We start from the raw sequence: 14,163 nt of genomic DNA, 5'->3' as shown, positions 1-14,163 counted from the left end.
TATAAAAAACTTTGCAAGTACATGTCAATTTACCCTAACCCCAACCTAGCAGTCTACTTATAATCTAATGAGTATTAGTTGCAATGTAACTTGTATTCAACAAACAGAACATCAAAATAAAAGTGTGACCCAAATTTTCAGACCCTGGGTGTTTATTAACTCTAAAACACAACAAACTCATGAACAAGATGTCAATCAAGAAACCAATAGACCTGACTTTCAATGCATGACTTTATCCTCTAACAACACAAAAGTAGTCTATAAAACTTTTAATAATTCCACACAGCTTCTTTTTGATGACATTTTGTCAGACTTTGTACTCTAAGCTTAAACTGAGTTGTAAGAATACAGCACAGCTATCTTTTTACCACAGCTGTTGAGCGTCTCCCAAAATGCCAAAATCTCCCTTTCCAATCTTCCAGCCATCACTAATGACAACTAATCTGAAAGTGTGACCGGCAGGCAGGCTGTGGCTGACAGCAGATAAGACGCTTGAAAGTAAGACGCGCACAATCTGAGTTGCATGAAGTGACAACAAGGACAAACTGACTGACTAAATCAAATACTGGAGCGGTAATCATGAGTAAATAGAAGCTAAAATAACTCCAGGAAACTTGTATTGACTTGACCTGCTTGTCTGCTTGACTGGACCTCTTGTATTCCTCCTTCCCCACAGCACTGGCATCCAGAGCTCATGAGGAGAGAGCCGTAACCCTGCAGCTTTATTGCTCCAGTGGCTTTTCAAAACGAGTGTGGTGAGGGTTATAAAGCCAGTGTGAACTCAAATATCCCTGCTTTGACAAGGCGAATGGGGCCTCTTTGGGCAAACTGGTGCATAAAACTGTGGCGGTGGAGTCCTGAAACGCTCTCTTGAGCATGCTTTAACACTGCAGCTCTCGGAAAGGATAAAGAGTCTAAGCTACTACCTGCTTTTTGTGCTCAGATTTTACGATATTTATCAACAAAGACAAGCCTTTTGTATGGAAGTTTTTTCCTAACAAAATTAAAATGAAAATTCAAATGCTTAAAAGATCAAATGATAAATCAAATGCTCAAACTATAAATCAAATGCTCCAACCGACATTGCAAATGATAAATCAAATCCTCAAACTGACTCTGCAAATGATAAATCAAATGCTCAAACGGACTTTGCAAATGGTGAATCAAATCCTCAAACCGACTCCTCAAATGATAAATCAAATCCTCAAACTGACATCGCAAATGGTGAATCAAATGCTCAAACTATAAATCAAATCCTTAAATCGACATTGCAAATGGTGAATCAAATGCTCAAACAACTCTGCAAATGGTGAATCAAATGCTCAAACGACTCCGCAAATGGTGAATCAAATGCTCAAACAGACATCGCAAATGATAAATCAAATGCAAATGAGGTGTCAATCAACCAGCATAGGCGGAGCTTTAAGGCGGAAGAGTTTGTTGTTGACAACAACCGGTAGCGCTACGACTTTTTCAAGGCGTTCAGATTTGCGTGCACTATTCCATGTCGTATCCATATAAACTCGTGAAAGAGAAAGCGAGAAATCTCCTAATGCTTCTGTCCACATTCTGAAGTGTTCATCAGATGGGTACATCTATCATAGGAGGCCACGAAAAACCATACGATAACCAAGATGATAAAAAAAAGTTACATAACTGACGTTTAGCGCAACTTTAAATAAATGGTAGGTTTATTAAACCTTAATTTAAAATAATATTTTATTACATAAGATATCCTTGTCAAATTTAACCTAATTTGTTGTTACCTTTATTGTGTAACTTTTTTATTCACATGTAGAACATGCTTAAAGTTAGTTTTCCAGTCTTGTTTGATTATATAATCATATATTCTTATATCAAAAGAAAATCTATTACATTTGTTCTGTTTTTGCTGTTTATGTTAATTGTTAAGATACAGCAATGTTTCCCTAAGCCTGTATGAAATTTTTATTTCTGCATAATAATGATTAATAATAATTGTTATTGATAACAATCCCATAATAATACAAATAAAATAGCAGGGACGGAACAATAACACCTAATAGCATCAGTAACTTGATAACCCTACCTGATAGCCTTTCTAATGTTGGCACATTGGTACATCTGCACAAAGATGTCGGACAGCTGCTTGAAGATCTTCCTTTGGAGAAATTTTACACTCGAAAAATGTGAGTATTTACTCTAGACTGCAAAGCCCACCCCAACACTTACAAAAATAATAAATGCTGTTCACAAACACACACACACACACACACACACACACACACACACACACACACACACACACACACACACACACACACACACAGCTATGCATGAATAGTCACTAGACAAATGTAGCCAAGGTGAGTACATCTTAATTTCCAGTCAAAAAATGAAATAATGTAGTTATACATTATTGAAATTATTAATGTATTCATCAACAATTAAAGAAAATATGAATGTATGATTAAAAGAATTAATAATAGTAACCATGATAAATAAATACAAGTCAACAAGATACGAAACTAAGCTTTATTCAAACTTATTCAAACAATCATGTATTTCCGACAAAACCCCATGTTCTGCTGCATGCTGGACTTCTGGACTTCACTTGTTTTTGCCATCACATCCCTCAGTGCTGCAGTCAGACTGGAACAGAGTTGTGAGGTGAGGCTGTCCATGCCTGAGAAACCGATTCATACTGAAGATGAAGAGACCACACCAGCATCTGGCTCAGATGAGGACACGCAGGCAGGTGGAGGGATGCAGGGTCTTGTCCATGGCACTACAGCATCTTCAACATTTACTTCATCAGCACACTGCTGTTCTTCATCATCATCACTGCACACACCAGTCTGAGGACATTTCAGATTATGCAAAGCTCTTAATAAAGAAGTCATTTAACAGCACACTTTTTGAGTTTCATTTGAGTTCTGAATTGGAAGTAATAACATGATCTTACTTCATGTTTTGAATTCAGGTTTTCTCTGTTTTCTTGCCTTGCAAGTCCTGCTCCAGCCCAGAAATGGCATATAAATCAACATTAAAGAAATTGTTGTAATAGCAGTTTGAAACAACAATATTAAACAAATATGATGGTAGCATTTGTTCAGTCACTCTGCATCAGCTAACACACAAACATGTGTGCTTCCTTCTCTATAACAACCAGACAAGTCATATTACCTCTGTGATTTGTGTGCTCAAAATTATACTTTCATAAATGTATCACCAACTGAACAGAAGAAAACATTACTGTATTAATATTACATGTATCTAACCTAAGCTGTATTGACAAAAGTGCATTCTACATCAACACAAACAAATCACTCAGACGTCTGTTTAATGTTATAATTTGCTAATCTGCAATACCTCCTATATTTTTCTGTCAGACACTGAATAATCGTCTTTATGTAAATTAACGTTTGAAACGTCATGTGCTTACAGAAGTTCCTACATGATAATTTACAGCAAGATAAAATAAATATACTGTAAAGCATCTTTACACTTTCAGTAATTCTACAGTTCACTGTACAGTAGCTCAACTATTGCTATTTTACTGTAACTTAACTCAAGGAACCGTCTTTCTGGATTTAATTACTTGCATGTAAGAAGTCTAAATCCATCCAGTTTTCCACAATGTGACGTAGCATCATCATCTTTCCGTATGGTTTTTCGTGGCCTCCTGTGATAGATGTACCCATCTGATGAACACTTCAGAATGTGGACAGAAGCATTAGGAGATTTCTCGCTTTCTCTTTCACGAGTTTATATGGATACGACATGGAATAGTGCACGCAAATCTGAACGCCTTGAAAAAGTCGTAGCGCTACCGGTTGTTGTCAACAACAAACTCTTCCGCCTTAAAGCTCCGCCTATGCTGGTTGATTGACACCTCATTTGCATTTGATTTATCATTTGCGATGTCTGTTTGAGCATTTGATTCACCATTTGCGATGTCTTTTTGAGCATTTGATTCACCATTTGCGATGTCTGTTTGAGCATTTGATTCACCATTTGCGGAGTCGTTTGAGCATTTGATTCACCATTTGCAGAGTTGTTTGAGCATTTGATTCACCATTTGCAATGTCGATTTAAGGATTTGATTTATAGTTTGAGCATTTGATTCACCATTTGCGATGTCAGTTTGAGGATTTGATTTATCATTTGCGATGTCAGTTTGAGGATTTGATTTATATTTTGAGGAGTCGGTTTGAGGATTTGATTCACCATTTGCAAAGTCCGTTTGAGCATTTGATTTATCATTTGCAGAGTCAGTTTGAGGATTTGATTTATCATTTGCAATGTCGGTTGGAGCATTTGATTTATAGTTTGAGCATTTGATTTATCATTTGATCTTTTAAGCATTTGAATTTTCATTTGAATTTTGATAGGAAAAAACTTCCATACTTTTGTGTGCTTGTGTGTGTGTCTTAGGCTTTCAGTGTGACTTATATGAAGGACTTATCTGAGGTAAAAGTTGATTGAGGTGCTGGCTCGGGGACAGAACTGAATTACGACTACCAAACCACAGCATTGATCTGTTTCACAGCTCACTTAGCCTGTTATTCAATCTGTTCCAGTGCTCTTCTGTCAGCGTACCTGTCCCATATACTCGAGGCAATCCAGCCTCAGGCACTGACAGACAGACCCCTCATCACCTCAGGTTAATGACAGACTTTGTTGGATGCAATAAAAAACCTTTATACCTCTTCATGCAATGTCTTTCTGAAGTCAGAGTTGCTGTTGTTTTCTTTATGTGTTTACTGATTCTTAACGTTGTGTTTTACTAGAACTAGCTTTTGTGTCTGTTTAGTTCTATTATACTCGTAAGGACTGATTTATGTCTTTTAAACAAGGATCTGAGGATCTTATCTGACCATCTAAAAAGAATAGACTAAAGTCTAGCAGAAAAGAGAGATGGATGGTATCTTGACTATTAACTATTATAATTTAGGTAAATATCCAAAAATTTTCATTAAATACTTCCCTCAGGGCATCCAGTATATGACTCCCAGGCTAAAGAGAAATGAAGGCTTTGAGGGAACACTCCATTGGATCCAATTAAATTAAAGACAATTTTTAGCAGTCAAAAATCCATATTGAGAGGACTTCAAAGAATTCTGTAAGACCTCAGCTGACAAATCAGGATCTACTCCAGCAAAACAATCAATCAGAACACTCATGCTTATACTAAACAAGAATATTAATCCTAATCTGGGGAGACACTGTTTGTATGACATGCTGTTTAGCGCTAAACTTGAGAGCAATCGATTGCCCATTGTCATCATTATTTTATCCTACTGTGCATTTGTCTTTAATGGGCAACCTGCTTTTTTGGAGGCTTGAATGAGTCATTAGCTATGTTTCCATCCAAAAAAGCAAATTAATTTTATGTGCAAAACTGGATTATCGCATAAAAGACATGCGAATAAAGCAACGTTTCCATCCAACGAGTCAAAGAGACCAAATTATCACTTCCTGAACAACTGGCACCAAATTTCAACAGTAAAAACTGTTGAAAAAGAATTTGCTGCAATAAGAGGAGCTGCTTGAATCTTTTCTTCATTTAATAAATGACTCGCAGTAAACGCACGGTGGCGTTTGGAGGTGTCAGACGTGGAGCACAGACACCCTTGATTCTGGAGGTCATTAATAATATAATAACACTGATACTTAAACGGTAAGGCATTGTAGAATGACCAAAACAACATTTCAGATGCTTTACAATGTACTCAGCCTGCTGTGGTTTATCCATTTGCACACATATTTATCATGATCTTGTAAAAACAAAGTCACATGACTTTTTTTAATACGCACACTGGAATTTGTTTTGTAAAAGGGTTGCTATCGTAGCTTATGCACATCTTTTCTTATTGGATAAAAAGTTTATCTTACTCAGTTATGTGCATATGTTTTTAATGCGCATTTATAATTGATGTGCGATTGGATGTCTCTATCAACTGATTTTTTATGCACATATCCAAAAATGCACATAAAAATAAGTCAATGGAAACTTAGCTAGTGAGTGACACGGTAAACATGCAATATTCTAGAAATCACAGATTCGTAAATAAAATCTCGCCATCTTGTAAAGCCATCAGTGAAAACTGGAAAGTTATGGTTACTGTACCAAGTAATGTTAAAGGGGTGGTCTACTATGATATCATATTTTAAACTTCACTTGATCTGTAATGTAGCTGTGTGAACCTAAACAAAATCTCTGAATGTAATATGCTCAATATTCAATGTGAAGGAAGACACTGGCTTTTACAGAGTCAGCTTAACAAAGCCTACAGCGAACAAAGTTTGGGGACTACAAAAAAATACATGCGGGTGAGTGACATCACAAATACTTCAGGTTACATGCACATACAACGAGCGCACACCCTGCACAGCAAAGGGGCGTGGCACTGTAATTTTATAGCAGAAAAAGCTAAAATGCGTCCAAAAGCTGCAATTTCCTCGTATAACTCGTTCCTTTTCTGTATTTGGGCTTCCAAAGAACTCCAGAGAACTATAAAAATATATATATATCTAACATTTGACAAAGGAGAGGTTCCAGAATCTCTGAGTTCACAGCAAGATTTGGCTAAAAACTCCTCCACCCATAACAGATGAAGCTATGGATTGTGAGCCACAACCTGTAAGTATTTGTATTTGTTAAAATTGATCTATTACATGCACAGTGTCTAGTGTTAATAGTACTGTATGTTGTAGCTAGAACGTAAACAAAGACGTAAACAGCGTCAAAAATTCATATTTGTCTGTCAAACTGCTGTAAACACCCACATTCTTTACCAGCTCTGCAGTGTCTCTCTATGTGGCCGCTATTCCTGCGCTCTACATCTCAAATAACAAACTCTTAAAAGATGTGTGAACATTTCATATTACTTACACATGCTTATTTTGAATATATGTGAAAGACACTTGTCAGATTTTATTTTATAGCAGGCATAAGGTTCAGATGGCTTCTGTGTCAATTTCTGTCTGATTTAGGCACAAACCGATACAGCCAACAGCTACTCTAACTGACAGTGTTTACACAGTGCAAACGTACGTGCTTGTAGGGCCTTGCTTGTAGTTAAATAACTTTAACCAAGACTAAGCAATGGCCTCGAAATTTCAGAAAGGAAGGTTGTCTTCAAATTTTGATATCCATTATGGTTTAACGGGATTATGGTGATTACCATTAGAAGCTATAGTGCATTAGTTTAATCCAAGTATGGTGTTTATGAAGTACTGTTTAACTAAAATTAAAAATCCCATTATACTTGTATTGTGTAAACTCACCTAATACTTTAGCAAACCTGATTATGCTTTCAGCCTGAATAAAAGTGACAAGGGATAGGGATTACATCAAATATTTTTATTATACTGTACACCATTTCTTTTAAACATTAGAACATCTAGTTTGAATGCAGAAAGCCTGCAGATCCCATCTGGACTTTTTCATGATCACTTTGCCGCTTCATGCCAGATGTGCTGCTATGGGGCAGAATGACAACTGTGGATCTTGAACATGCTGCTCATCTCATTTGGTGTCTCTCTCACACAGGTGCTGATTTGTAAGGTTTTCGAGCATATAGTGCAATCCTCTGATTAGCTCTTGGCTCTGGTCCACAGCCCGGGTGGTTTGTTTGCCACTCTTCACACATGTACCCACTCACACGTTCATCAGTCATCATGTGTTATAGTGGTGAACGAGCACTCTGGAGTGATTAATGCAAATGCAGCATTGATCCGGGCTTCGCTCTCAGCTGTACCTGCTAAAAAACTCATGCCGCCTCTGGGGTTCCAGAGAGAATCAAAGGTCAGTCTCATTAGCTCGGACTCACCAGAGACGAAACACCATGGTGGCCGGATAAGCATACAAAAGAACCGCAGTGTCCTGATATGCTAACATTTCATTAACGTGATTAATGGACATGGAGAGTTCAAATGTTAAAGAATGTGGTAGTCTGTATTATAGCATCTGAAAATATTAGGGCTTCTTGTGTTAACACTGCTAACAAATGTGTTTTTGTTATTTTGTTCTTTATTTTTTCTAACAAATGTAAAAATAAATTAATTAATTATTAAAAAACTAATAAAAAAATACACAAACTCAACCCAGCATTGCATAATTTTTCAATGTTCATTATTTTTTGTCATTTTGCCAACCCAGAGTCATTATTGATACGATTGCGATATAGCGAAGCCACCAGAGGTCACTGTGTACAATTTTTTAAAATCTCAAATTTCTCTCGTGAAGGCCATTCGCGCCAGCTGTTCTTGCATAAATCCACCACACCGCCGCTGTCAACTGACTGACTGACTGACTGGCCGACCGACCGACTGACCAATTACCCCACCCACACCCTTCCCTAAAGACACCCGACAGTGTTTTCAAAAGCACTAATTGACCCGATCCCTCATTTTGCACCGATGAACATTTGTTTGAGCTTTGACTTCCTATTCTGGAATTGTTAAGTCAAAGCAAAAGCCTCTACATTTCCTAGCAATTGCTGTAACCTGCTGTAATTAAGCGCCTTGTTTATTTTGTAAAACATTATTATTCAAGCACAATATATCCACAACTAAAATTCTTTCAAACTTTGAATTATACAAATTACAACAAATTACTTGCATAAATAAACTTGCATAAATGAATAAATAAATAAATAAGTAAATAAATAAATAAATAAATAAACTTGCAGAAATAAATAAACTTGACTACACAAATAAAATTAACGAACTTGCATAAATAAACAAGCTTGCATAACAAATAAATAAAACTTGCATAATAAACTTTCATAAATAAATAAACTTGCATGAATAAATAAATAAATAAAAACAAAAACTTGCATAAATAAATAACTTACATAAACTTGCAAAAATAAATAAACAAACTTGCATGAATAAATAAATAAACTTGAATAAACAAAAAAATAAACAAACAACCTTGAATATATAAAGAAATAAATATGCATAAATAAATAAATAAACTTGAATAAACAAAAAAATTAACAAAAAACCTTGAATATATAAAGAAATAAATATGCATAAATAAATAAATAAACTTGAATAAACAAAAAATAAACAAACAACCTTGAATATATAAAGAAATAAATATGCAAGAATAAATAAACTTTCATAACTAAAACAAACTTGCATAAATAAATAAAATTTGGATAAATAAATAAATAAACTTGCATAAATAAACAAACATACAAACATGCATACATACATACATACATGTATGTACATATATAGATGTGTGTGCGAGCGTGCGTGCGTGTATATGTATGTATGTGTGTGTATGTGTGTGTGTGTGTGTGTGTGTGTGTGTGTGTGTATGTGTGTGTGTGTGTGTGTGTGTGTGTGTGTGTGTGTGTGTGTGTGTGTGTGTGTGTGTGTGTGTGTGTGTGTGTATGTGTGTGTGTGTGTGTGTGTATTCAAAATTTTGATCTCCAAATATACAGCTTAATGAACAAATGTTTTAACCAGCTCTCATCTGCTGTAATAAATGTGCTATAAATTCCAAAGTAAAATATTTCTGTTCACTCAATATATGGATGTACATGAAGACAGAGAAGAATGGATGGGTGACTAAGCATTAGCAAATGTAGGAATGCCTTTTTTACTCCATCCTTCAGACAGGTTTCTATGACGACCAAGTCCCATCAGTGTGACGGATTGATCCTTGATGGACAAGTTGTGACCCCTCAGGCTTTGACACAATCAGTGCAGGACAGAGGAGCGAGAGTGACAGAGATGATGATCTGTCATCTGGCCACAAACGCTCTCAAGATTACCTATTCACCACAGTAAATCACACTTATCCAGAATTTAAGAGATAACAGAAAGGAAATGGACCTACATAATGATCTGCTCCAGTAATGGAGATAACTTGTGTGGCAGATTGTATGGAGTGCTCATGGAATTTTGAAGATGCCATTTTGAGTCTTATGATGGATAGGGGAAAAGTCCATATAGACATATTATAGAAATGTCCTATATATCTATCCAACCTTTCAAAAATATATTATATTTAATCTATAATAATATAGAAATCAAATAAAAATAATAATTATCTATCTATCTATCCTATCTATCTATCTATCTATCTATCTATCTATCTATCTATCTATCTATCTATCTATCTATCTATCTATCTATCTATCTATCTATCTATCTATCTATCTATCTATCTATCTATCTAATACTGCTGTTGTACATCAGCTTCAGATGTAATTTGTGTGGCAGATTGTATCAGGTGATTTTTGAAGCTCTCATTTTAAGCTTAAGGACAAACCGAAGGGAGGACTGGGATCCTCAGCATCAGCCTTTTGCCCTTCCCAATGCACTGCACTCAGAAAACTAAAAACGACTGCTTGCGATGCCAAAAGGTCATCTGCTAGCAAGCCAAGGACATGCCGACTGGAAGAATAATCTCAGAGAGGGAGCCAGAGACCCTTGCTATCGGTAAAGGCCTGTAAAAAAAGCTGGCCATGATCCCCTTGGGAAGGACCCCTACTTGCTTTCCCCTATAAACTGCGGTCATGCCTGGCAGACGAATGCTGAGGCAGCAGGGACATGTACAGGTTTAAATTTTCATCACATGGACCAGCACATCATTCCATCGTAGTTTATTTCTTTGAGATTGCTTCACCCCCTCCAGTAAGACCAACGCGGGCCTCTTCACAGACCTTCCCAGTGAATTTATAGTGAGGTGATTTTCCATAGGACGGTCCCGGTTGATTGTAGTAATCATCGTTTTACCAAGAACTCACTGCTCTGTAAGTACTCTCAATCCCTTCTGTAAATATTGTCAGAGACGGTTGTTCCCACGATCATACTAGCGCTGAACACAGGAGGGCAGTCAGACACGCAATGTTTCAGCTAAAGCTTGGAGACAGGGCAATGCTTTTGGGTGATTGTATACGTACAAAGTGAAATATGCCAGAGCCTTTGAATTCTTTACTCTGGCATTTAGTGAATGTTCAATAAGCCAGCTCTTAGAAATGTCCCAACATGCCTCAGGATCGGTTAAAGAAAATCACTGAAGTGGATGACACTAATTTGTGAAAAGAAAACCACAACATCCTGTGTACAATACAACAATACAGTTGCATCATCATTCTGGATAATGGGTTGATGGACTAACTAAATAAATTGTTAAATTTTAGTAGTTAGTAAAATGGTTTTAAAGTAGAAAAATGGTTTTAAAACACGCAGCAGTACTGATGCCTATAGACTAGTAACAGATGTAAATATTATTATTGATTTGAACACTACTTTTAACTCCTACTAATACTTAAATAATATATACATTACTGTACCAATGTTGGCAACCCGGGGGTGTTTACGGACTGTACCAAAAATAAGATGGTTGCAGGAGATTAGTCTGAAATACGGGGGACTCCTGGGAAAAACGGGAGTGTTGGCAGGTATGATATATGAGCAATACCATTCAAGCAATATCCCACTGCTAAGAGTGTGATATTGTGTCTATACAACAGTTCAATGGCATAATCATGTATATAATTAAGAAGATCATATATGGAGTCTAAAAATTCTTTTCAATGAGGAACTACTTTTTCCGCCATTCATTCACATCTGCAGCTGACGTCAAAACAGCAGAAACTGTTGCTAATTCACAAATGTCACTTAAGAGCTAGTATTTGAATTATACATTAGCGTAATGTCTAAAGGGATGAATAACAGATGATTTTGCTCACATTTTAAGATTATAAGGCTAAACAGCAGGAAATGCCATCAGTCTACAGATATTTCCCAGTATTTATCTGTTGCAAAGAGATCACAATAATTATCCCTAAAAAAAGACCAAAGAAACGAATAACGATAAGTAAAAATGCTAAACGCATGCAGGCATTTCCTCGTTCTTTTTTTTTACTGAACTAGTCTGCAGGAGCAAAGACAGGAGACTCATTAAAAACAAAGGAAAAAGTAACTCAAGTTTATACAAAGAGTGGCCAACACAAAATAAACATTCCTGATATTTGAGTCCCATCTCACTCAATACACTACAATTACTATGGTATTAATACAGCACTACAACATACAAGAGAGAGAGAGAGAGAGAGAGAGAGATATCGACTTAGTTTGACAGGCTGATGAATGTCAACGTGTTGCATCTCCGTAATCATAAATATTTAAAATGGTCACGATCCTCATAAATAAACATTATCGCCTAAAAAGCACTTTATGTTGTCCAACAGCTGCAATACTTTTCAAACTGTAGTGAGTTTATTGAGGCGGAGTAATACACAAGGGTGAGGAGGCTGTTCAAGTTTTAATATTGCAGAGTGTCACATGGCTATCAGCCAATCAGATTTGAGAACCAGAGTACCAGACAGAACTGTTGTATAAAAATACATATAACAAACAAAATTTATCTTTTTTATCTTATTTATATAATTTCATATTATAAAGCATATTTTCAAAACAAACTGTTTTAAATTACATTGTATTTTATAATGAGAAACATATTTGTATTTTCATGCCCATTTGAGTTAAATTTGTGCCGTATGTTTAAGAAAATATATTCTCAATATCAAAACCAAATTTACACAAGATGGATCATTTATTTAAAATATAGATTTATTTCTTCCACATGTAGAACTCTTTAAAGTTAATCTTCCTTCAACAGATCTGTTTCATAAGGATTTGTTCACACGGCGCATTGAAAACCCACAAAGCCCACCACTTTTATGTGATCCTAATGATCTGAAATTGAGATAAATCTCTCTATTATACAATCCAATTTGTTTTTCATTGATGATTCAGAATGGATTTAGAGTGTCATTACACTTTTTAATTTAAACTCTTTCTGGGAGACTGTGTGAAGCGAACTTATGGAGTCTGGTATTGACAGCATCATTGTGTGCTAAAACTAACCATAGATTCTTTCATCTTGCTTTTGTTGAGCACTCGGCCTTTGCAGGGGTATCTTACAGCTTAATCTGACTGTCTGGACTCAGGCACGATTGTCTGACCTGACAAACAATTTAACTCTGTCTGAGACGGCTGAGACGAAAATGTCCTCACGCGTTTTACAGCCTTACCTCATCTCATCTCCAGGGCTGAAAGAAAGCTAGAAATCCCAGAAAGTGGAGTTGAATTGTAGCCTGAAAGAGTGAATCCTTCATAAAACTAAATCAAGCTAGTCAGAGTAGTGTTGCTACACTGCAATCAATAGTTGCTTTACAAAATGTACCTTTCACACGGTCCAATTATCTATCAAGAATAAGGACACACCATACGAACAAATATGATATTTTTAGGTTATATCTGATCCCATTAATCCATAAAAAAAAACTAAAAAGTTAACAGAGATTTATTGATTGTACAGGAATGGAGTTGTTTCAGTTCATAAGGGAGGGAATGGAAAATACAGGAATTTCCCAAAACAAGTGGATGAAGTCTACATCTATCCCAAAACAAACCTTGAATCCTGTTGTGACTGAAAGGTGTGTGACTAATTGAAACATTTCAGCTTTATAGTCCATCGGGCCACTACTGTTCTCAAGCAAAAAAAGACCTGACAAAGAACAGAGAACAGATCCTAAAATAATCACTTGTTTGGGTAACACTTTATTTTGATGGTTCATTTAAGTATTAGTAGACTGTCTGCTTAGTATATGTTGATACTGCTCCTTCAACAGACATTTAACTGACTATAAGAAACTTTACAAGTACATGTCAACTTGCACTAACCCTAACCCCAACCTAGCAGTCTACTTATTATTTAATGAGAATTAGTTGGCATGTAGGTGCAGTGTAACTTAAATTCAACAAACGAATCATCAAAATAAAGTGTGACTTCTTTTTTCCAATGTAAATACCTGGAATGCAAAGGTTTAACCCCTTCAGACTCTGCGTCCATTGCAATGGACATCACATGACATCCCGTTTTTCTGAAATTTGGAACATAATTCACGTCTGAAGGGGTTAATGGATGTTAAAAGTTCTTCACATAACCTTCATGGAACTGTACAATATAAAATCAGCAGTATATGTTAAGCGTGGATATATATGTATATATATATATAAAGTAATGTCCCATTAGTGGCTGATTACAGTATATAGCAAATTATATAAGAAGGGTCACGTTGGGTTTGTGATCATATTGTTTCTTCATGTGCAATCATAGATAAACCGTGTGAACAACACCAATAT

The 14,163-nt window shown here is 36.0% G+C and overlaps 1 protein-coding gene and 1 long non-coding RNA gene across 4 annotated transcripts in view; both read right to left on the bottom strand.

The window, feature by feature from the left end:
* Positions 1-14,163, bottom strand: part of kif26aa (kinesin family member 26Aa) — a 159,201-nt gene that overhangs the window by 136,452 nt on the left and 8,586 nt on the right. The window lies entirely within an intron of this gene.
* Positions 2,501-3,836, bottom strand: LOC147839353 (uncharacterized). Of its 2 annotated transcripts, none has more exons than XR_015518475.1 (3): positions 3,581-3,836; positions 2,945-2,991; positions 2,501-2,837 (listed from the first exon to the last, which is right to left on the bottom strand). It is a non-coding gene; the product is annotated as an uncharacterized LOC147839353 (long non-coding RNA). The 2 variants fall into 2 exon arrangements; XR_015518476.1 differs by having other exon boundaries at positions 3,585-3,836.

Source organism: Danio rerio, chromosome 20, assembly GCF_052040795.2.
Source record: "Danio rerio strain M-AB ecotype USA chromosome 20, GRCz13ab, whole genome shotgun sequence".
NCBI lineage: Eukaryota > Metazoa > Chordata > Actinopteri > Cypriniformes > Danionidae > Danio > Danio rerio.
The sequence above is the reverse complement of the archived record's forward strand: the minus strand, read 5'-3'. Positions and strand labels throughout refer to the sequence as shown.